This window comes from Cyanistes caeruleus, chromosome 20 (genome assembly GCF_971803275.1).
Source record: "Cyanistes caeruleus chromosome 20, bCyaCae1.hap1.1, whole genome shotgun sequence".
In the NCBI taxonomy this organism is placed as follows: Eukaryota; Metazoa; Chordata; class Aves; order Passeriformes; family Paridae; genus Cyanistes; species Cyanistes caeruleus.
Genome location: NC_141720.1, coordinates 4,210,035 through 4,233,239, shown reverse-complemented (window position 1 = coordinate 4,233,239; position 23,205 = coordinate 4,210,035). Strand labels below are relative to the sequence as shown.

General features: G+C 50.9%; 1 protein-coding gene and 2 long non-coding RNA genes across 4 annotated transcripts in view; 1 reads left to right on the top strand and 2 right to left on the bottom strand.

Moving 5' to 3' along the window:
* Positions 1-15,149, bottom strand: part of COL27A1 (collagen type XXVII alpha 1 chain) — a 184,895-nt gene extending 169,746 nt beyond the window's left edge. Inside the window, exon 1 of the mRNA XM_023938094.2 lies at positions 14,940-15,149. The gene's annotated coding sequence lies outside the window, so the exon portion shown is untranslated. The remainder of the gene's footprint in view (positions 1-14,939) is intronic.
* Positions 15,150-15,249: 100 nt separating this feature from the next.
* Positions 15,250-16,830, top strand: LOC111937147 (uncharacterized). Its single transcript, XR_002868454.2, has 3 exons — positions 15,250-15,407; positions 15,551-15,621; positions 16,336-16,830. It is a non-coding gene; the product is annotated as an uncharacterized LOC111937147 (long non-coding RNA).
* Positions 15,661-18,061, bottom strand: LOC147649694 (uncharacterized). Of its 2 annotated transcripts, XR_015278127.1 has the most exons (3): positions 17,962-18,061; positions 17,369-17,400; positions 15,661-16,786 (listed from the first exon to the last, which is right to left on the bottom strand). It is a non-coding gene; the product is annotated as an uncharacterized LOC147649694 (long non-coding RNA). The 2 variants fall into 2 exon arrangements; XR_015278126.1 differs by lacking the exon at positions 17,962-18,061 and having other exon boundaries at positions 17,369-17,459.
* Positions 18,062-23,205: the final 5,144 nt, after the last annotated feature.

The following is a 23,205-nucleotide window of genomic DNA, read 5'->3' as shown; positions in this document are numbered from 1 at the left end:
GGAAAGGGTCTGCAGAGCTTGTCTCTGGTCTGAGATTTGCTCAGAAGGTGTCCATGGACTCTTCTGGCATCCACAAGGAGCTTAACTTTGGCCTTGGAGCCACTTTAATACCTGAGAGTGATCTGTTATAGACTGATGATACCTGAATTAAGTGAGAACCTACAGGGAAGTGCTGGGCTCTTCTCTTGAGCAGCACAAACTCAGAAACTAACACATGGCACCAAGATTCAGGATAATTAAAGCAGAACCACAACAGTGAGGAGTTCTGATCAGAAAATGAATAAACTTGGCATCTCTGCTCTCAGGAGAGCATTTCAGACCTTTCTGCTGCATCAGGAGGTTCAACCAAATCAATCAAGAGCTCTCTTAAGACACCACAACAGCAGCACCCCTGACATTCCAGAGACCACCACAGCCTACTCAAGCAGCAGCACAACTTCAGCATGTGCTGTCACCAGATCACAAGAGGTTTTCCCTCTGCCCACATCAGTTTGTCCCCCAGAAATTGCATTGGCAGGTCTGAAAGTAAGGTGGAGCTGTAGCACAGTCTGGATAGAGAAGTATGGGATCCATCAGCAGGATCCATCAGCAGGATCCATCAGCAGGATCCATCAGCAGGATCCATCAGCAGGATCCATCAGCAGGATCCATCAGCAGGATCCATCAGCAGGATCCATCAGCAATCCTGCATCAACAGCCTGTGGCAGACACTCGCTGGTCCCCAGGCGCGTCATCCCCACAAGGCACGGGCTGTGCACGGTCACACACGGCTCCTTAGGCAGAGGGAGGCTGAAAAGTCTGGATTAAATAAAAGGAAAACAGCCCTGATAACCATCAGTGAACACTGCATTTCCCCACTGGCTTCACACATGCAGAGAGGAAAGGGTGCAAGCGAAGAGGAAGCGTTCACTGTTGTCTTGTCAGGCAGCAGAAGCCAACAGACTGCAGGAATGGCTGTGCTGTCATCCCCCACAGCCAAGGCACCGTGGATAACTGGCCAAAACACCATGGCTGAGGTTTGAATTTTCATATTCAAGGCTACCCAGCTCAGCCCCATTCTGCCTCCAGAGCAATCCAGGCTGGAACATCCTCAGAGCAATCATGAGGACGTGATTTCTTTGACCTGTGCCAAGTACTGCTGAAAATCCAGTCTGACACTGTGATGCATTTTTGCTCTTCCATTTCTAATTCAGACACTAATACCTACACAGACTCTGTTTCATAAACAAGTCTGGAACTAGACAGGGGGGATCAAGGGATTTTGTGGGATTCAGATGATACAGCCAAGGAATGCTCTAACACCATCCATCAGAGACAAAAATTAAAAAGGCAGGTTCAAGGAAAGATATCCACCAGGAAAGCACTCATGGGCAAAGAAAAGAGTGGCTTGAACTTGAAATAATTCTCACTTCAAAACACTTTCTCTGTGTCTGTTGTGGATTTGGCACTTGGCTTGCCACGAGAAGGTCACCATGAAATAATTGGCTGTAAGTAAGCAAATGCCAGTTCCCTGAGACTGAGATACTCCTACTCTAGAAGGCTCCTGTCAAAAGACTGGCAGCCAGGGGAAGAATGAGAACAACCCAAAGCCCTCGTGATCCCATCCACAACAGCCAGCTGTGTGCTGCAGAAGCAGTCACCTGCTACAACAGAGACAGCAGATGAGGAAGCTGTGAGACAAAAGCAAGGAGAGCTCTGCATCAACTGCTGCATGAAGAAATCCAAGAAGTTGCTTTCTGCCTACAAACCAGGAGCAGAAACAGAATCAGGCATTTTGGTCCAGTCTCAATCCCTTCAGTGTGAATTTGGTCATCTAGTTCTTTACTGTTTGTATAAAGTGATCCTGAAATCCAGACAAAGCACCCACTGCTCTGCTCTTGACCTCCTTGGAGCCTGGAAACAACTTCTTACCTCCAGTTTGGCAATATTCTGAGAGTAATGAGTAATTTGGAAAAAAGAACTGCTGCCCTGCACATTACCACAATCTACATCACACTAGTTTGATTACAAGAACATCAAGTACTGAAAATGTCAAAAACCTTCCCTGCATCATCATCTTCATGTGCTCGTCCCCATGCACACACCCTTCCTGCCATATCACCGAAACAAACTTGCTTGATTTAACAGGTTTAATTTCTGACAAAGCCTTGTCACCCCTCAGCAGCCATCAGCCATTCCCTTATTCCAGAAGCCAGAGCTACTCTGCTCCACAGCTCCTGAATTCTTCCCCCACATCCACTTCTTAAAGCAGAGCTTGCTCTTTCAGTTCTGAGTAACATCACTCATCCCCAGGAGTCTCTGAAGGGAGCCAAGAGCCAAACTGGTGCTCAGAACCCTCTTTGGCACTGTTCTGGGTACTTCAGGGTGGATAATTGGCCAGGATAAAATTCAAGTACCTCTAGAGTGAGCCCACACCATCAATGCCTGCAGAGCAGTGACTGGAGTATCATGCTGCAGTTATACAGGTTTGGATGGATGTTCTGAAAACACGGAATGTTCTGGCCTCTTTTACCATGCAGCTGGGCAGAGGGTGGCTGATCACTCTCATTCACAATGATTCTTCTTTCCACTGTGGGTTTTTTTTTAAGGTATGTCTATTTGTTTGATCTAGTTTCTACCTTTTTCTCTTTGTCCTTCCTGTTTTATTCTCAGGGCGCTGAGCAGCTCCCAGCTCAGCTGAGCTGATCTCTTTTTACACTCCCTCCCTTTCCTTTCACAAGGATAATTTGTGCTTCTATCCCTTATAAGTCAGTCTTTTCCACTTTACAGTAATAAATCTGAGATGATCTGAGAGAAACAAGACAAAAATCACTGTGTTCTGGGAGGCTTGTGAAGATACCAGAGGCTATATATTCCCATCCCCAAACAGAATGTAACTTAGGCTTCCCATCACAACTTGCTGCTATAGAAACCTCTTTTATCCAGCTTAAACCTAAACTGGTGAAGTCTCAGCTCCCAAATATGAGGCCAGCATCCCTCAGCTGGAAAAAGGGTGTGGTCTGTGGTCAGGGAGGAGCAGACAGGACCTGCCATCCCCAAGCCCCACATATCCTGCTCAAGCCACAGCCACTCGTGCAGAAGCAGCCCTGCAGGGAGCAGCCTCCTCCTGGCCACAAAGGTACTTGGGGACTCATAGAGCCACGCTGTGCATGTGGCACTGTGTGTGTCTGCATCACAGCCTCCCACCCCTGCAGCTGTGCTCTCTTTTCCAGACGTGTTTTGGAAGCCACTGGCAGCCACAGCAGGCTGGGGTCACTCTGCTTCTGCCCTGTGTGCCAAGCCCCTGCTGATGGACACTGAGCCATCCGAGCCTGGTGCCTGTGCCTGGGGGAAGGCAGAACTACAGCCACACTTCTCCCAGCTCATCAGCCCACTCCTGCTGAGTCTGAGTCCAAGCCATGAGGCAATGGCAGCCCATCACCACCTCCAGCAGTATTTAATCTTTACCACCTTATCACACAGGTTTCTTCACCTGCTGCTGATTTCTCATTTCTATTCTCTGCAACACAGAGCCTTCTATCCAGCCTTCTTCCAGTTAAACTCTTCACCTCTCTCCCCACACTCCATAAAGCCTCCCCATGGCCCTTTGATTGCTGTGCATCACCAGCTTCCCTCCTGCAGCACCCTGGCCATGGCATGGCTTTGGCTCACTGGGCTCACTCCCTGCTACCCAACTCAACCTAAGTGCAGCAGCCCTGGGGGGCTCAGTGCTCCTCCAGCAACCCTGGGGGGGCTCAGTGCCCCCCTAACAACCCTGGGGGGCTCACTGCCCCTCCAGCAACCCTGGGGGGGCTCACTGCCCCTCCAGCAGCCCTGGGGGGGCTCACTGCCCCTCCAGCAGCCCTGGGGGGGCTCACTGCCCCTCCAGCAGCCCTGGGGGGGCTCACTGCCCCTCCAGCAGCCCTGGGGGGGCTCACTGCCCCTCCAGCAGCCCTGGGGGGGCTCACTGCCCCTCCAGCAGCCCTGGGGGGGCTCACTGCCCCTCTCGCAGTCCCCACCCTGCCAAGCCCCCGCTCAGGTCCCACATGTTGCCTCATCCTCCCATGGCTGCCTCTGCTCTGGCCTTGGCTGAGGCTTTGCCTGGGCTCGTATCTGCCTGGAACAGCACTGGGATTTGGTTTTAAATCCGTTTGCTTCCCCCCCAGTAATTCTCCTTTTCCTTTTATCTTTTGACACCCTGTTTGGCACCCAAGGCAAAGCCACTTCCCTGCACCCTCGAGGACCCTTCAGAGCCCCACCACAAACAGCAGCAAAGTGCACCCCTCTCCTCCCTCAGAGCTTTTCCAACTCTTTCCTCTCTGATACCTCCAAGAAAATCCCCCCAAGCAGCCACGCTGCCGCTGTGCCAAGGCCACTGCTGCTCCTGAAAGCCACAGGTTGCTCTTGCTGCTCCCAAGCTCAGTGTCCACATCACCATGGGCTCCATCCTTGTGTCCACACTGTCCCTGTCCCCACCTGGGACCTCCCCCTGCAGCAGCAGAGCTGATAATCTGCGTGTCAGGAAGACTCGTGCATCCAAACAAACTCCAATTTCTTCCATCTCCCTCGTAAAGGAAAAATTCATCCTTTGCAATTTCTTTTTATGAGACCAGCTTTTACAGACCCTCCAGCTCTCATTATGGAAAATAAGTGGAAACTCCTGGCAGGGGATTATATTCTTTGGGGTTTTTTTTTTAATATATACAAGCAAAAGCGTATATTATGCATTGCCTACATTGGCTTTGCCAACAAAATTTGCTGATGCTTGCAAAAACTATAGGATAGTTGTCCAAATTTGCCTGCCACTTGCTACTCATAGACAGTCATGAATTGTCCCTCTTGCTGACAAGTTAATGTTGCATCGTAAACTGCAAGTTTTGTTGCTATAACACATGACTGAATTCAATATGTCAGGAAAATGATTAATTGCCCCAGAGATTTGGATCTTTAAATATAGCATAAATTCAAAAGCCCAATGTTCTTTATTCTAATGCTGGTAGAATTTACATCATGGTTAATAAATAACAGGCCTCCTTCAGAAATTAGGTCGTTAGATTATTCTATTTGCAAACAAAAATTCAATCAGATGGAACTGGTAAGATCTAGGATACATTGATGAGACTATTTTGACATCTCAAAAGCTTATGGGGATAATTTCAAGGAAATCCTGGTCTGACTTTCATGTGTTTGCAAGTTTAGGTGCTCCAGCATTGGGGAAAGATTAAAACAAACAAAGCTCTTTGGAGCAACTCAGAAATGCGTATCTGATTACATCCCAAAAGAATGGTGCAGGTTTGTCACAAGGGGCAGACACTGATCTCTCTGTGACAGGACCCAAGGGAACAGCTGGAGCTGTGTCAGGAAAGGTTTAGGTTGAATATCAGGGCAAGGTTCTTCCCCCAGAGGCTGCTGGCACTGCCCAGGCTCCCCAGGGAATGGGCACGGCCCCGAGGCTGCCAGAGCTCCAGGGATGCCCAGGGTGGGATGTTGGGGGGTCTGGGCAGGGCTGGGAGCTGGATTGATGATCCTGGTGGGTCCCTTCCTACCCAGGATATTCCATGATTCCATGAAAACAGGACGTGTGCTCTCAGCGTTTGGAGCTGCAGCTGCAAGAGGTTCTTCCAAGCCCTGTCTGCATTGTTCAGCACCATTATGACAAATGTGCTCTGAGCTCACACATTCTGCAGTGGTTCTGCTGCTTTTTGTGAAGCTGGGATGCACGAGACCATAACCAAAGGACCTAATTCCAGGGGGACACATGATTTTGAGTGCTCTGCTGAGCACGGCCACGCAGCACCACAACAAAACCCAGCCTCTCCCCACCAAAAGAACCAAACCACTGCACAACAGCTGGGTTACTGCACCAGAACCAAGGGATTTGCCCATCCCAAAGACAAGCACTTTCTCCAGTGCATCCACAGCCATCACAGATGGCTTTTGCCAGTGCTTGACAGCAAATCTGCAGAGGGAAGTGCTTCTGGTGGGATGCTCAGGCAAACCCAGAGACAGGCAGGAAGGGGCCACATTTCCCTTCCTGAGCCAATCCTGACCATTTTCACACACCTCTCCTGCACAGAGCAGCCTTCCCAGACCCAGCACCCCACCAAGAGCCTGGGAAGAGCTGCTGTTGCCAGGAGGCACACGGAAAAATAGAAGCCAATTATAAGTGATGGCTGGGCTGACAGTGAGCACTTTTAATACAGCTGCCACCCACGAATGCCAATACACTGGACTGAATCCCTTTCTCATCAGCCTTTTGTATGCTGCAGGCTGCCAAGGGGAGCATGGCCCCCAGCACGACAGAGCCTGACCTCAGGGCTGCCTTCCTGGGGTGTGGGATGGGGGAATCGGCGCTCTGAGGCTGCAGGAAGCAGATGTGGATAAAATCCACTGGGACATTATCAGTTTGTTAAGCCGCTACCTGTGTCTGCTTCGTTTCTCAGAAGCCCTGGCAATGCAGGAAGAATCAATATTTCCCCAGCGTTAGAGGATGCCTGGAATTAGAACAGGCTGCTTTTACCCAGAGCACACCTATTCCCAAGAGCTGCAGGGAAATTTGGCACGTAAATGCAATTGATTGAACATCTTTGTCATAATACAGACCTGGGGTCACACTGTGGGGAGGAGAGGGGAACGTCCTGGGGGCCTGCAGGGAGACCCTGTCTCCTGCAAAGGGACACAGCAGCTGGTGGAGACCCCAGAGGCGAGCTGCAGCAGGGCTCTCCATCCCTCTGCTCCTGCCCCAGGGCCAGGGCTGGCTCTGGCAGCAGCCACCAGCACCAGCCTTCGTGTTAAACACCACATCTGGCAGCCTGCACTCTCACAGCCCAGCGCTCCAGAAAACACCAGCAGCTCTCAGGACAGAGGGCTCTTTCCTATTTTCTCTTTAAATGCCTCCCTGCTTCTCTTGGGGCAGAGGAAGGTTGGTAAATAGAGCCCATGCTAGCACAGAAACACAAGCCTGGCCTGTACCTGGGTTGTTTTTTTAGAAAATGTTCTCCACTGAGGCTTTTCTGTTCCCTCCAGTCTCCACACTGGGACCCCAAAGCTTTGGCCAAGCCTCTGCTCCTAACACGTTTTTGTTTTCTTAAATGGACTGAGAAGCCCTTTCATAAAGTTCACTTGAGGAAAACACATTCATCCCAGGGTCCTAGCAGGATTTCAGCTCAGCCCCTCACTCACATCAGCAATGAACCCATCTCATGACAATGTTCTGGCCTCGAAGAGCCACATCCACGCACAAAAAATCCTTTCTGAGAAAATTTTTGCATCCATGGAGCTGCAAGGACTTAGAGCAGTTCTCTCAGCACAGCTCTCCAGGTGATGGACACCAACCTGAGGCTCTCCCTCAGCTGCCCCTGCCTGCTGCTGATGTGGTCTTTGGGAAAACATAGCATTCAAGACATCTTCCCATTTTCAAGTCTGGGCACCTAAGTGTGAACACAAGTATCTGTTTTTGAAAGTGCCCTGTAGTTTTTCCAACCCTGAAGTGTGGAAAGCAATGTTTAAAAAATGGGTAGAATGTAAAATGTAAAATTGTCAGATTCATGTTTCAGACCTGGGCTATTCCACACTATTTTTTGAATGGCAAGTTCTCACTGCTGGAGGAAGGCACAATAAAGTCCAAAATAAAGTGCTTTACAGGGTGACTCATCCTGACCCAACAAACAGGTCCTGGGACTAACCCTGAGCCTGTTGTATGGACCTGGCCAGACAATTTGCCCATCTCCTGTCAGATTTCCATCAGAATTTAGGAAAGGCACAGAAATGAGCAAGATGACAACAAGCAGATGCAGAAACACCTGGAAAATAAACCCCTGGCTGCAAAACAATTCGGTGAAGTCACAAATAAGCCCAGCAGAATGAGTTGTCTTTCCTGGCTGTCCAGTCACAGCCACCTCCCAGGAAGTATGAAACATCAGTATGGGATGGAGATGAGTTTCCCAGAAGTCCAAGTAGGAAGGGACCAGGAGTGGAGGCAGCAGAGAAAGTTTGGTGTCCCAGGGGAGCAGCCACACACTGCTCCAAAAGCTGACCTTCCAGCCCTGCACAATGAGGGGGAGGCTTTAACCATTGCTAAGAAAAGCAGGCAGATGGGAAGGGGCAGATGTAATAATCTGGGGGGGTTCCCTCCTGTGAAGATGAGTGGGCACCACAGGAATGAGAAATGAAGCTCAGCACAGAGGTGGAGTCTGCCTGAAAGCTGGCACAACACGCCACTGCTCTGAAGGATTTCAGTTCTCACATGCTCCATTTTTCCAACCCAACTAGATGAATTTTTCCACAGAAGCAGATGCTTTTCTTGAAAGATTTCTTTCAGCAGAAATGCCAAATTCTCCATCAGGAAACTGTTCTGATGGAAGCATTTTCAACCAGTCCCATTCGAGGTCTATTTCAGGACTGGCCTTTGCTAGCCCGAGTCAGTTCTTTAACTCATCATGGGTTGTTTTTCCTGCCATTACGTACTTTTAAATTGAGAGTGTCTCTGCTTTAACTGAGCTCCTGCTACTGTTTAGACAAGCCCTTGTTCTGAGTCAGGTCATGAACACGGAGCACGGCAGCCCTGGCGTGAGCAGAGCCTGCCAGGCAACCATCACCTCCCAGTAGGGAATCCCTTCCCAGCAGGACTGTGGCTGCTGCACAGGGATTGCTCATCCCTCCACACTTTTCTCCCACCCTCCCCTCTCTGAAAATCCAAATATTTCTGAGCAGTTTTAAGAAATTTTTCAGCCCACTCCACCCACTTCCAGCGTGATGTCAGTACAGTTTAAAACCATTGTCTGGTTCCACAGGGTCATTTCCAGTGACATTGCCACAGATGAGCTGGGAATGATTTCTTTCTCTGCTCAGTTCCAGCTCAGCATTCTGCTGCATCCATGCTGCATCCCCTGCCCTCCAAGAGCAGGAGGACCAGGGTACCAAGGAGCAGCAGATGTCACCAGGACAGCAAGGTATGGCATCAAGCAGCTTGGGATGCTCCAACCACGTCTCCAGGCCTCACTTGAGTGTTTTGCCATCCTTCCCAAGGAGGGCTTTGACCAAACCCACGTGTTTTCCATTTCTGGGATGGGATCTGGGCAAGCTGAGCTGCAGACAATTAACAGGACAGAGACCCACAGCCCTGACCACAGAGAGCAGCCACAAAACAGAGAAGCACCCAGCAGCAATTTCCTACATTTCCATTTAGGTTGGCAAAGACCTTTAGTTCATCATTTCCAACTGTTAGCCCAGCAGCACCAAGTCCAGAAAAATCACATCCCTAAGTGCCCACCTTTTGGAATTCTCCCAAAGATTGCAATTCTACCCCTTCCTTGGGCAGCCTGTTCAATGCCTGACCACCTTGTCAGTGAAACAATTTTCCCTAATACCCCAATCTAAACTCCCCCAGCATGACATCAGAACATTTAATTTTGTCTAATTGTTTGTTACCTGGGAGAAGGGACCTGCCCCCACCTCGCTCTCCTCAGCTGCCTGAAAGGAGGTTGTGGTGAGAAGGTTCCTACTCAGCCTCCTTTTCTCCCAACTAAAAACCAAGTTGCCTCAGCCACTTCTCTCAAGACTTGTGCTCCAGACCCTTCACCCTTCTTTGGAAGCACAACAATTAACAAATTTAACAACAGCATTTAACAAACGCATTAAACAAATTTAAAATTGCTCCCCGTTGAGAAAGCCACTGGCACAGCTGTCCCTGCCCTGCCCAGGGGTGGTGGGGACCTCTTCCCACACCTCACCCTTTCTCGCATCTTCTCCCAGGAGGGAGCAGAGGATTTGTGGCCTCCGCTTGCCCTCTTGTGGTGCAGCTCCAGCCATCGCAGCACTTTTCAATATTTACCCGCAGCTGGAAGCTCAAGTCTCCAGGTCACACCTGGAAACATCAGCGCGTTTTCCCGAGGTAACTTCAGACCTCTCCAAAGCACCGGCTGTGCCGAGCTGTCTCTGCAGCTCAGAGCATCCTTCCACTCAATGCTGGTTTTCATAGAAGCATTACAAAAAAAATAAATTTCTATGCGTAAGAGGATTGGATTTCCAGTAAAAACTCCAGCCAAAAACCATTTGAAAGTTGGTGTTTGTTTGTTTTCTTTAAACAAATCAAAACAAACTCTGCTTTAGCCAAGAACTGAACCAGAAAGTTATTCTTGTCCCTCCACAAATAAGTCCTGTGGAACACTGGATCCTTTCAAACCAACAACAAAAGCTGTACCATAAATAGAGATTACTTGTTTTCACTTCTATCATTTCCATTACAAAGACACTTCATCTTTTATTGAACCAGCTCGTGGTTTAAATTAAAATTTGTTTTTAAATAGAAATATTGTTCCCTTCACTGAGTGGTGAAGGCACACCAGGGTGGGAGATCAATAGCACTGGTGGCTGTTAGACTGCCCCTGTCATTTGGGAAGGTAGTTAAATTCACAGCACTGCCTGCAGCGAGTTAAAAACATCTCTAGAGAGGATCTTAGACACTGGGACCTTGGAGTGTTAGGTCTCCTGTGCTCAGCCTCACCTCCAGCTCTCTCTAGAAACCTGCAGTTGTTCTGGTGCCCCAATGGCACAGGGATGTATTTGGTTTTGCTGGATGACCTTTGGAAAGGCCCTGCACATCCCACACCCAACCCCTCCCTTCATTGGTACCCCTGGGATCCACAAGATTTGTCACTCAAGCGTGTGCTGTGAGCTCCAAACAAGAAACACTGGAGTAGAGCACAAAGATATCCCACATCCCATCTGACTCCACTGCTGGAGGTGTTCTAGGTGCACAGGACTCCAAAGAACCTGGCCTAGTGGAAGGTGTCCCTACCTGGGGGTGTAACAAGATCTTTAAGGTCCCTTCCAACCCAAACCACCCTAATGTTCTAGGATTTACAGTCACTTAGACCAGCAAACCCTGCAAGTGTAGTCACCATTCCCCAAAACAACACAGCCTCCAGGCACAGAAATCTGCTGTGGTTGAACTTCAGCTCAGGACAGAGCCCAGAGGATGGAGCTGCATGTCCTGTGCAGGCAAGGCCTGATGATTTAATAGCTCGTTCAAGATCTGCTCTTAGAATTTGAATTTCAGAAAAACAACAATCCCAAGAAAATCAATGGAAAAACAATTTGCTGAATGGCTAAGACATAAGAGCCAATCCATACTTTGGCCAGCCCATCACAAGCACACCAAGGACTTTAAAAAGCCATTAATACTCCAACTTCCAAACAGCATAAAGCACAAAGGGAGAAAAAGCAGATTTAAATGCTGAGATGCACAGGAGCCAGGAGTGCTCTGCTGCCATCTCCAGTGCAGAGAGAAAACCTGCCTGTGCCTCATGATCTGGTGGATGCTACACACATTTTGCAAGTTAGAGAAACCCACGGGCCACTTGCCATTTGAGCTTTCCTTCAAGTGCCCTGCCTGAAAAGCATCTCCTGCTGCTGCAGCTGGGCACTTTGGTCTGATCCCCTTGGGGCATCCCCTGCTTCCCAGATTTGGGCACTGTCCCCTGTGCTCAGGCTGGAGGAGAGGTGAGAGGCCTGCAGGGATGCCATAACCACTGGGACACAGAGCTCCCACCAGGACACAAGTGGTTCTTTTGTGAGCATCACCCAAACACCACCATCAATCAACAAACACAAACACCACCGCACGTTTGGGCTGGAGCTCTGCTCTCCAAGCCTGGCTGAGCTCATTAAGGGGGCTCCAGGGTGCCCTAGGCACCGCTTGGGCTCCGTGCTCTTTCACCCGAGCAGGAGACAGCGGGCAGGGCTCTTTACACCCTGGCACTGAGCTGTCAGCCTGAACTGGGAACAAGCAAAACGACCAAACAACATTAATTGGTTCATTGCATCCCCTGCCAGGGATGTGGCAGCTTTTGGGCGCCACCACCAGCACCCCCAGGCTGGGTTGGTGCTGCACCACAGGAGGGCAGGGACTGGAGGGATGTATTTCTCCTGGCTGCCTGGTCTGCAAGGACCTTCCTGAGATTTATACCCACTACAGATTCAGAGTCTTACGGGAAAAACAGAAATCTGGCATTCCACAGAGGAAAACAAACCAAACAACCCCAGGTATGGCTGCTGGAGCCCTGCCAGCCCCAGGAGTGGTGGCATGAGCTCCTCACCAGCTGCACGTGGCCACCAGCTCCCCTCTGGTGTCACCCTCTGTCCAGAGGGCTCAGCTCACCCATCAGGACCCCCTGTGGCACTCCCAAACCCCACTGCCCCCCTCACCCACGCTGACATGGAGCCAGGAGGATGCTCAGTGCCCCTGGCACACACTCCCTGCTGAGGCAGGACCACCCAGCCTCAGGAGCTGCCCAGCCTGGCCCGGGAGCAGATGGAGGCCAAGTTCTCATTACTGCAGATCATTAGCTGGACGGGAAGAGCCTCCCCTTATCGCTTTCCCACGTTGACACCAAAGGAGCTGCATCCCTCTGCTCCCACCCGGAATGTCTGCTGGCTCAGGTCGAGGTGAGCCCCAACCCAAGGGCATTAACCCTTTCTGCACCACTGCAGCTCCTTTCACTGCTGTCTCAGTGCCTGAGGACATCCCTGGGGAGCCAAGCAGCTTAAAGCAGCAGCTGGGCACGTTTCACTGGTACATAATTTCAGGACTGACACAGTTTAACCAGAGCCAGAATCCCACCTGAAAGGTGATTACTGTCAAACTGGAGCCATGCCAACTGCTGTCTGGGACTCTTCATTTTCCCTTACCAACAACCAGGCCAGGTGCCAGGGGGATCAAAATAACTGTGGGTAAAGCCTTGCTCAGCCCCCTCAGCCATCAGTGCCAGCACAGCCAAGGGGAGAAAGAAGCTCAGAAAGGCCTAAAGCTTGTATTTCCATCACAATTTAGTGATGATTTAACTTACTGCCTGACAGCTCTTTTGGCAGCAAGGATTTTTATCAATAGAGCAAACTAGGGAAGCTTTGCAAGTCAGTGAGAGCAGAAGCACAGGTACAGAGCAGTGAAGGTGACAGAGAAGCCATAACCACCCTCAGTGGCACCAGAAACCACTGACACAGGCTCAGAGGTCTGAAACAGGGATGGACATTCCCACGGGGCAAACAAATGCCCCACAGCCCTGCAGCAAATCCCTCAGCTGGGCAGGAGAGTGCTCCATCCCTGGGAGCCTGAGCCCTTCATTAACCCCCTCCTCTGGGTGAGGGGACACCCTGGCACCTGAGCATGGCACAGCAGCTCCAGCCCACAGCAAAACCACCCCCACACTCATCCCAGGAAATACCAATCTGGGCAATAGCTGGAATGGGGCTCCCAGGGCCACAGCTCACTCAAAACACCTGCTCAAACCCAAACCCCACCTTGGCTTAACTCAGCTCAGCTGGGAGCAGTTCAGCTCTATAACAGTTCTGCTCCTCCCTGGGGAGCCCCTGCAGCCCAGGGCTCTCTGCTTAATGTTCCCTGACCTTCCCTAGAGGAGTCAGAGTGCCCCTGGCAGAGGCTTTGATCCCATTCCTGACTGCTGCCCTTCTCCTGAAGGGTACCTTGCTGTCTTTCCCCCCAGCACCTTCTCCCTTTACACTCCTAAAATGCTTCTTTTTGTGTCCCAGGTATTTCCCATTGCTGTACCTCCTGCTCCTTTGGGCACAGCAATCAAACAGCACCCAGCCCTCAGCCCCACACAGATTACAGCTCTCTGTGCTGGAGCTGCTCAGCCCCTGGCTGTATCCTCTGAACAATCTACCAGCTAATTAGTAATTAATTATTTGCACATCCCTAATGCTTCCTTTCCAGGCTAGCAGAGCATTTTATGAGCATAAAGAAACCAAAACCTATCATTCCCCAGAGCCAGCAGGGAGCCCAACACCCCCAGGGATGCCAAGAGCTGCTCTGCTGCTCACACCAGCTGCTGGGACACCGCAGTTTTGGGGCATGAGCCCCATCCTCAGCTGCACCATTCACATCCTTGAGCTACAGGCAATTTTCCTCTGTGCCCATTATGCACCACTTCCATCCAACAGAGCCATGTGCAGCCACATCCACCACAGAACAGCAGTAACCCCTCTCCCCCCTCCTTTTTCTTCTCCCCTAACCCAACACAAACATTACATTCTTTTTGAGCCACAGCTCTGGTGTTGAACACCGTGATTTAGGAGTCTAAACACCATTGAGAAGCACATAAGAACCCCCTGCTTCCTGCAGAAGCCTCTCTTCCCTCACAGGGCTGCAGAGGGGAGAAGAAGGACCCCAAATCAGCAGCAGTTGCCAGCAGCAATTGGCATCCCAGCTGCAAATAACTCTCGCTCCCTTGGCCCTCATAAATAAGGGGAAAAAAGTTAAGAATTGCTTTGCCAGATGGTTGTAGATCATAAGCAATCTGTCAAAGGAAAAATAAACTGCTCACTGCTTTTCCCCACAGGACTGAAACATACCTGGATTTCCACTTTGATAACACCAGAAACCTCACCCATACTGGGAGAAACAATATTAACTTTGCAGGAGCTGCAGGCCCATCACCCTCAATCCCTCTGTGCTTTGTGCCCATTCCTGGTATTTATTTAGAAGTCAATAAGGCTTTCCCAGGAAATCTGAGTCCAACACACACCACAGGTACTTGGGGTGGCCACATGGATCTGTGCTGGCCCCAGGACCAGCTCCCCTTCTTCAGCACACTCTGGATAGGCAAAACTCAGAGACCACTCTGCAGAAGCCCATAAGCTGCAGCTGTTTGGAACCTGCTCCAGAAAGGCTTTTCACAGAGGTTAAACACTCCAAGCACTCTTTTGGCTTTAGGGCAGCAAATCGCAGCTATCCCAGGCAGGGCTATCTCTGCCTCAGCCCACCCTCTGCTGGGGCAATCCCTCTGGACCAGCCTGTTGCTCTGGACCAGCAGCCACCTCCTAAACATCCCACACTCAGTGCAGATGTGCTCTCTGTCCCTGAGGCTGGGGAGAGCAGGCTCTCCCACCCCAACACCCCACAAACACACAGAGCCCAATTCACCCCGAGTGCACAACCTTACCTGGAACCCAGACAGCTCGGGGAAGAGAGCTCTCCTTCCTCCTTCCCGTGGCAGAGGCACCTCCCTGCCCCTTGAGACTGCTCCCACCCCCTCCCACCAGCAGGTGATGCCCACTGGGGCTGGCCTTGACCACCAGCACCTGTGCAAGGGCAGGACAAAGGCTCAGGGCTCTGCTAGCACCCACCACCCGCTGATTTTCTGATTTGCTGCAGCTTTTGCAGGAGCTTGCAGGTCATCATAGCACCCCAGAATCAGGTGTTATCTCCAACTGGAAGGGATCCATAAGAATCAGCCAGTCCAGCCCCTCGCTCTTTGCAGGAGCACCTCACACTCCACACTCCTTGCTGCCCTCGGGTGCTTTGGGCTACAGCTGCCACTTCACACTGGGAGGATCCCAGTCTGTACTGGGACCATCCCAGTCTGTGCTGGGACCTGACCAGGGCATCCAGTTTGTCCTGTCCCTTTCAGGTCAGGACAGACCTTCCCCTGGGTCACTTCATCATATTTACACATCAATAAAGAAGTTTCCACAAATGCTAAAACTCGTGCTGGGCTCAGCAGAGAGCCATAGGGTCTCATACAATGCTGTTCCTCTGTCTCTGTTTTTGAAGGAAACTGAACAGGAATTAGCCAGAGACAGCAGATCCTGAAGCTGGATCATTTCATAACACCTGCTCAAAAGGTGAGTGGGTCAGAAGACACTGCTGTTCCCTGCCCCATCACAAACCCTTACCTCCAGCAGAGATGGGCCCAACATACCTGCCAGATTTCTTCCCAGATTTTTTGCTGCCAGATTTTTTAGAGTCTTTATGGGCCAGGCTGACTCAAGAGGCATCATCCAAATTTCCTTGTCCCGAGATTTCCCTTTTTCCCTGGTTTCTGGCCTCAGCCCACCTTGCCCACATCAAGCAGATGGTGCCCGAGCCTCGTGCTGGAAGTGCTGTTGGCCCAAATGAAGCGTAACACGCCGAGTTGTCCCTAACAAAGGGGTCCTCTGTTTGGCTTTCCCGGGAGGGTTATTATAGCCGGCGTTTATTTTGGCCTGGGACCAAAACATGCATTAGTGTGCCTCATCCTGTGCACTTCTGTGTGCGGCTCTGACAGGCGTGGGGGGCTCTGCAGACGCCAGGCTGGAGGGAAGGTTTTCAGGAGTTAAAAATCTTCTTCCCATACACGCCCTGTCCAGAGAAACGGCCCCAGGGCATCCTGGGGAAGGTCCACACTGGCCCCACGTGTGCCCATCCTTGCCCACTTGGCTGTGGGGCACTGGTGAGTGCCAGGGCCAGGCTCAGGGACCTGCCCCACGGTCCCAGCTGTGGGGCTGGGCCATGCAGTAATTAATTTTGGCTTCTTGTAGCAGGATAATGATACTGAACCTGCATCATAAATGTTTCAGGAAGCAGCAAGAAAAGCAACAGGTTCACACTGTGCTGTGAGGATGGCCCTACAGCAGCTGAAGGGGTTTTCCCATTCCCAGTGCACAGAGCTACTGGAGAAATGTCTCTCCACACCAGGAGATGCAGCTGCTGTCCCCCATCCATCAGTTTCTTTGAGGATGATGCCATCCTTTCCCTGCAAGCTGATGCACCTTTGGCCAGGAAGAGGCCTTTAAACTGCATTTTGTAGCCTCGAAAGAAACACCAGCAAGGTGCTAGGCAGCAGCAACAGCTCACCTGGGGTGGCAGGAGCCCCAGGACAGATGCTGGGACACTCAGTCCTGCCCCAGTGCTGCTGCCACAGGTGCTGCCACTGCATCCCTGTGTGAGCAGCTCCCTCGCTGGGCTTTTGGCACGTCCTTTGCTGGGCTGTAAACGTCAAAGCAGACGGCATCTGCTCTCTGTGCCTTGCTGTAATTAGGAAACAATATTATTAAAACCACTTCCCATCTCTGCTTTCTTTTCATCTCCCCTCCTTTTCGTTGTTGCTCTATTCTCTCCCTGCAGCCCCTGGCCCTTGGGCTGAATGCTGATGAGCTGCTGTTTGGTCTAATCTGCAGTGCTTGTTAACGGGGTTGTTAACACAGTTTCGAACCACCTGCTCTGGGTTGGCTTCCCCCAAGTCCTACCCCCCCAAATCAGAGCCCATTGCTGGGGGGTGCTGGGGTTATTGCTCTTTTCTGCTCCAGATGCTCAGGGGCACCAGCTCTGCCACCCACGTTGAAACCGAGCTCTGCCCAAATCCACGCGTTTTGCTGTGAGGGCATCTGTGCCAGCGTGACTCTTTTTTTGTAAATCACAGCATAAAGGCATTGCATGAATATCTGCACACCCAGCCTCCTAACCTCCCCCACAATTACTTGTTTCCAAAAGGAGCATGGCCAGAGCTGGCAGCCACCGAGGGCTGCAGGGATGGAGCATCTCTCCTGTGAGGGGAGGAGGCTGAGAGAACTGGGTTAGTTCAGGCTGGAAAGGAGAAGGATTGAGACTCACCTTACTGTGGCCTTCCAGGGTCTGAGAGGAGCCTGCAAGAAAGATGGAGAGGGGGCATGGAGTGACCAGACAAGGTGGAATGGCTTCAAACTGAAAGAGAGTAGGTTTACATAATATATTAGGAAGAGATTCTTCTCTGGCAGCGTGGGCAGGCCCTGGCACAGGTGCCCAGAGAAGCTGTGGCTGCCCCTGGATCCCTGGCAGTGCCCAAGGGCTTGGAGCAGCCTGGGACAGTGGAAGGTGTCCCTGGCCATGGAAGGGGGTGGAATGAGATGATATTTAGGGTCCTTTCCAAACCAAACCAGTCTGTGATTCTATGATTTCTCCCGGGCCATTCGCTCCCGCCTGAGACATCCAAGTGCCAACACTGGATGAGGGATGCTTTCCAGCACTCCTTGCACAGCCAGGATTTTACCTTCAATTCATGCATCTTACACTCAAATTTCAAATGTAAAATGTGGGCACAACAGCCACAGATACCCCTCCCTCAGCTGAGTGAGAAGATGCAGACAGCAAGTGGGGAGGAACAGGGCTGCAGGAAGGGACAGAACAGCCAGGTGGCCCAGGAGAAGAGATCCCAGTGGAGCTGAGACCTTGTGGAGTTACTGGGCCAGGGAACTGGAGTCTCCTCTCTGCCAGACACAGCAGGCTCACACCTCCCTAAGAACAGCTTTGAGCTCACTGGGCAGCAGCTGGGCTAGGGGAGTTGAGCACTATTTGTACGTGGCACTCCAGGTGTGTTAAGATGACATTTCAGCCCCAGTTCAACACCCTTTGTGACACCCCAGCTCTGAGTTACCCCACCTGGAGCTGCTCTGAGGGCTGGGAGGGAAGCCAGCTGCAATTTTCTGCAGAAGAAGCAGCTGGAAAGGCTCTCCCACCTGTCAGCCAGAGCACATCTGGGTCTCTTGTTTTAGTATCGCTTCAGTCAAGGAGTAGGTGAAAACTTCTAGAAGTTGAGGTAATTTTCTAAGAACAAAAAGAGTACCAAAAGTGTATTGAAGACATTTGTACCATTTTCCTTCCCAATTTTCTCCTTTTGTTGAGCGCTGTTTTGGGCTAGATGAGAGCCCTGGTCTCTGCAGAGTGCTCCTGTAGCTGGTACTGGGATCTGGAGCTGCAGACATCAGTTTGCCAAGCACAGAGATGCCTTTGAACCTAATAACTTGCTGACAATAATACTCTTTTACATGCTAATAGATAGGATTGTTCTTCAAACGTCTGACATTTATGGCAGTGTAATATCTCAGGTGGAAAGCATGCCAGGGATAGGCTCGACTTCCCAAGGCAAGCGCTGGGGAAGGAAAGGGATGGAATAGGAATTATTAGACAAGATTTGTGACTGAATTTCACTTTAGGTTTCCTCCAGTTGCTGCTGTTTCCTTCCTATATTTCAAAAGCTATGACTACCCTGGAAGGTAATTCACACAAAACCCCCTAAACAAAGCCATGTAAATAGAGCAGCAAACGGAGATGGGCTGTAAATCAGCATCATCCACCTGGAAGCTTTCCTGGCTGGTATCCAACTGAAAAATCAGGGCCAGGCCTCCGTAGCTCTGCTTAGTATCAAAGAGACAATAGGCAGGAATGCCTGCCTGGAGATGTTTGCTTGAAACTGATGAATTATTAATAAACTTATTGTTATTTGTTATTGTTCTTAAGCAGCTTGTCTCGGTACACATGTTAAAGTGGATTTCAGTCTTTCCTTATTATGCCTAACAAATATTTGTGTCCAGATGCAAAGTGGGGATGGTATCTAAATTCTGATGGGAGATGCCCAGAGGGAATTTGTGTGTATGGGGCAGTGGGAAATCTGGGTTTGTGTTTGCATCCCTGCCCACCTGAGGTTACTTGAGTCAAGCATCTTTCCAGTGGCCAGCCAGCCCATAAAATTGTTGGAAAACCTGCTAGGAGAAGATGTGCAGCAGCTCTGAGGGGCAGAGCTGGCGCTGCACCCAAAACTCCAGGTGACTCCTTCCCCAGGCTGAGTCCTGCCAATATCTCTGCAGCATTTCCAGTGGAGAGGAGGGCTTGAGGAACAGCAAGCCTTACGTGTTTGGTGCTAGCTCATGGCTGAGACAGGAGTGGGAATATTGCCATGATGTCTACTGAATAAATATCTGCTACTGCTGCTCTCATTTGTCTGTACAGTTTTGGAGGAGTTGCAGATGGCTCTTTAAATACTTGCAAGGCCTGCAGCTTTTCCAGAGTGGATTTTTTTCCCCCTTTCTCCAAGCTACTTGGCTCCCTACAGTAATTAATATTATCTAATGGGGTGAAAAGCAAAGCAAAGCCTTCATATTTGAGATTATTCACACAAACAAAAATGTAAACAGCTGTCTGAGAGAGAAGGAAGAAATGAGCTCTGAGACAGGACCCTGCAGGAATGAGCTGCCTGGAGCTGTACAAAAGCCTGTGTGCCAGCATGTTTGATGCCCACTGGGCACAGCCAAGAGATGCTGTGCTGCCACATCCTGGACAAGGACTGGGGCCACCAGCAGCCCCAGGACACTGCCCAGGGTGTTTGATTCCCTAGAAATCTCAATTCCCACAAAACACTCTCCTCTCCAATGCAAAAACATCACTGTGCTCATCCTGGCTGAAAGCTTCTCTTCCTGTCCCTGATGTGATTTTTCTGTGAAATGGCCATGACTTTTTGCTGTTTTTATTTTTGCCACACCTGCATTGTCCAACGAGTGGTGGCTCTGGAAGTGGCTTTTCCAAGCACCTGCACCAAGAGCTGAATTTCTGCTGTTTGCAGGCAGAACAGGCGAGAGGCTGTGGGCATCATCACCATGGATATTCCCTGCAGAGAGGAATCATGCATCGTGGGGAATGCACTTTATGTAACTCCCTGGCTGAGGGAATATTTCCCAAGTTTTTGTTACAGCCACTGAACAAATCTCTTGGCTGCACAGAAGCATCCCTGTAGTACAAAACTGGGGAGGAGAAGGCCAGACCCAGCTCAGGGAGCAGGGAGAGCCAAGCTGCAGCCAAAACATGGTTCTGAGCTTCCAAAACATTCTGGTGGTCCAGTGGCTGCCAGGTTGGAGCCTCCTGTTTGTTCTCTGTTCTCCATTCCTGACTGCAGAGCTGATGCTCACAGGATTTGAGCAGGTCAAGCCCGTGGAAGCTCTGGGGGAGGGAGCCTTGCAGGATGGCAATCCCAGGATTTGATTTCTGTCATCTAGCCCATCGTGCAGCTGCTGCTGAGGCTCTGGGGTGGTGTAGGCTCTGGATACACAGGCTTCCTTGTGCTGGGGGGTTCTCCCAGCATCTCCATGGGCTCCCCATGGCTCTGCCTCAGCCCCTGGCTCAGCAGAGCAGCCCTTCATGCTCATCCTTTCCTGCTGCTCATGCTTGAGGTGTGAGTAATCTGCCCCAGAGCCTCCCTTGTGGCTCATGGAGCCTCTTGGGCTGACCAGAACAGGGTCACAGATTTCTGCTGCTTTCACAGCTCCAGCTTGATGGCTCCCTGTTGGGTTCAGGGTTTGGCCTGTCATCTCCCTGGAGCACAGCAGTGTTTTGTGGATACTGCTCTAGCAAATGGTTTTGAAATAAAAAAAGTGCTGATTAACCCTATTCCAGCAGTGTCTGTGGGACTCTGATGGGTTTCAGGACACTCTCAGGCAATGTCCATGCCAGCTGCTGGACTTCCTCTGCAACAAGTGATGCTGTGCAACAAGCTCTACTGCTAACACTAATCTTGCATAGGAAAAGCCCCCAATGCTATTTAGTCATTCCCCTCAGCTCTCACTGGTGTCCCTTTGGGACAGGTATTAGGGAAATTCTAGCTCTGAGAGCTTTGACAAAGAAATCCTCATTGTAAGGCTGGAAAGCCTCCCACCTTTCCACTTCTGGAGGCCAGGAAACGAAGCACAGAGAAATGATCTGGAGGATGGCCTTTCTTCCAGAGCCCAGCACTGGTTCTTCTGAAGGGAGAGGGAACTGCCTCACTTCATTCCTGGTGAAACACCTGGACAAGCTTTTCTGGCTGATTGTAGGACTCAGGCATGAAGCCAACAAATCCACAGCCTTTGAATTCAACACCTCCCAAAGTCAACAAGAGCTTTGTTCACCTCTGGACACTGAATTTCCACTTTATAAATCCAGCCCCCTTCTAACCTGGCATGGGGCACCATCAGTACCGTTATTACATTAAATCAGAGTAAAATTATTATCTTTAGTTTCCCTTTCCTTGAAGCCACAAGTCCATCCAGGCACCTGTGTGGTTAATCCCAGACCTGATTCTGCTGGGGAGTCTGTGAGTTCCCAGGACAATGTGTTTCCTCCAGTGGCCACGGCACTTTTCAGCTTTTCCCTCACACCTTTAGTGATATTTCTTTGAGGCAATGGATATAAAATGTTACCAAGGCAATGGAAAATCCAGGCTCCATATTGCAGATTTATTCTCCAGCAGGACTTGGAGGGAATGGGGGAGGAGTCAAGAGCATTATTATTGAATTCATTGTTATTGAATTCATTATTATTGAGTTCATTGTTATTGAATTAATTGTTATTGAATTCAGAGGGAGCTCCATGAGACTGGTGGGGAGGGTTGAGCTCCCCACACTGTTGACCCTGGCAAAAATTATTCACCACAGGCCCTGGCACTGCCATTCCATGGGTGACACCAGCAATACACCAGCACAGCCCAGTGCCAGGGAATGCCAGGGAATGAGGGCACAGCACTAGGCTGGCTTTGACCCCTGAACCTGGCCCCTGTGGAAAGCAGGAGCAGGAATGTTGGATAATGCTTTGTACTCAAGCCCTGCCAGGTGCTGTGCTGGGATTTTGAGAGGTGCTGTGTGTTGCTTGGGGCTCAGGAGGGGATGAGGAGTGTTCCTGCTGCAGCCCAGGGCCACAGTCTGCAGGTGCTTGCTGGCAGACACCTCTGCCTGGCCCGGGGGTGCAGTTGTGACCCCGAGGCCTCAGGAGGAGCTGAGTGCCATCAGCCCCTGGTGCCACACAAGGAGGAACCATCCCTGTGTCCGGAACGTGCTGTCACATCATCCCCAGAGCCCTGTTCCTGCAAACCCTGGGGGTCCCTGCAAATTCCTGGGGGTTCCTGCAAACCCTTGGGGGTCCCTGCAAACCCCTGGGGTTCCTGAAAACCCCTCGGGGTCCCTGCAAGCCCCTGGGTTCCCTGCAAACCCAGGCGCTTCGAGTGCCGGGAGCCGCTCCCAGATGTTGCACAGCTGGACGGGCTGTGCAGAGCAACACTGACATGCAGCGGTCAGCAGCTGCATCTCTGCCTGCCCCTGCCCTCCCCAGCTCAGCCTCACCACGGATGGCCCCAGGCCAAGCCCTGCGTTGCTTCCCAAAAAGTTTAGCTTCTTCCCCCTGGAAGATCCCCATCCCGGCTGGTGATTTTCCTCCCACAAAAACGGTGTTTGCCACAGGGAAATCACCTGCTGGTTAAAGAGGGGGGGAATTACTACCAAAACTGGATTTTTTTTCAGTGTGTTATTTGAATTCCTGTAAAAGTGTCCCATAACACTGTAAGTGACCATGCTGCACCCCAGAGGGTGCTGACAGGCACTTGTTCCCAGACGGAAAAGTCGCTGCAATGCTGAGCCAGGGAAGGAAAAGACTGGGAGGAGAGTAATTTCAGATGTTTGAGCTCTCTGTAGCTCTGGGTGTGATGTTGGCAGCTACAGTGCTCAGAAGAGTTTGGCCTCACTGGGTGCCTGTGCTGAAAATCTGTCCCTTTTTATCAGTGCTGATGTGTTTTGAAAGCTGGACAGGGAAATGGTGCTGGGGCTACCCAGCTGGGGCTGCCAGCCCCAGAGCTGTGTCATGGTCACGGTGTCAGCTCGTGTGGCACCTGGCATGAG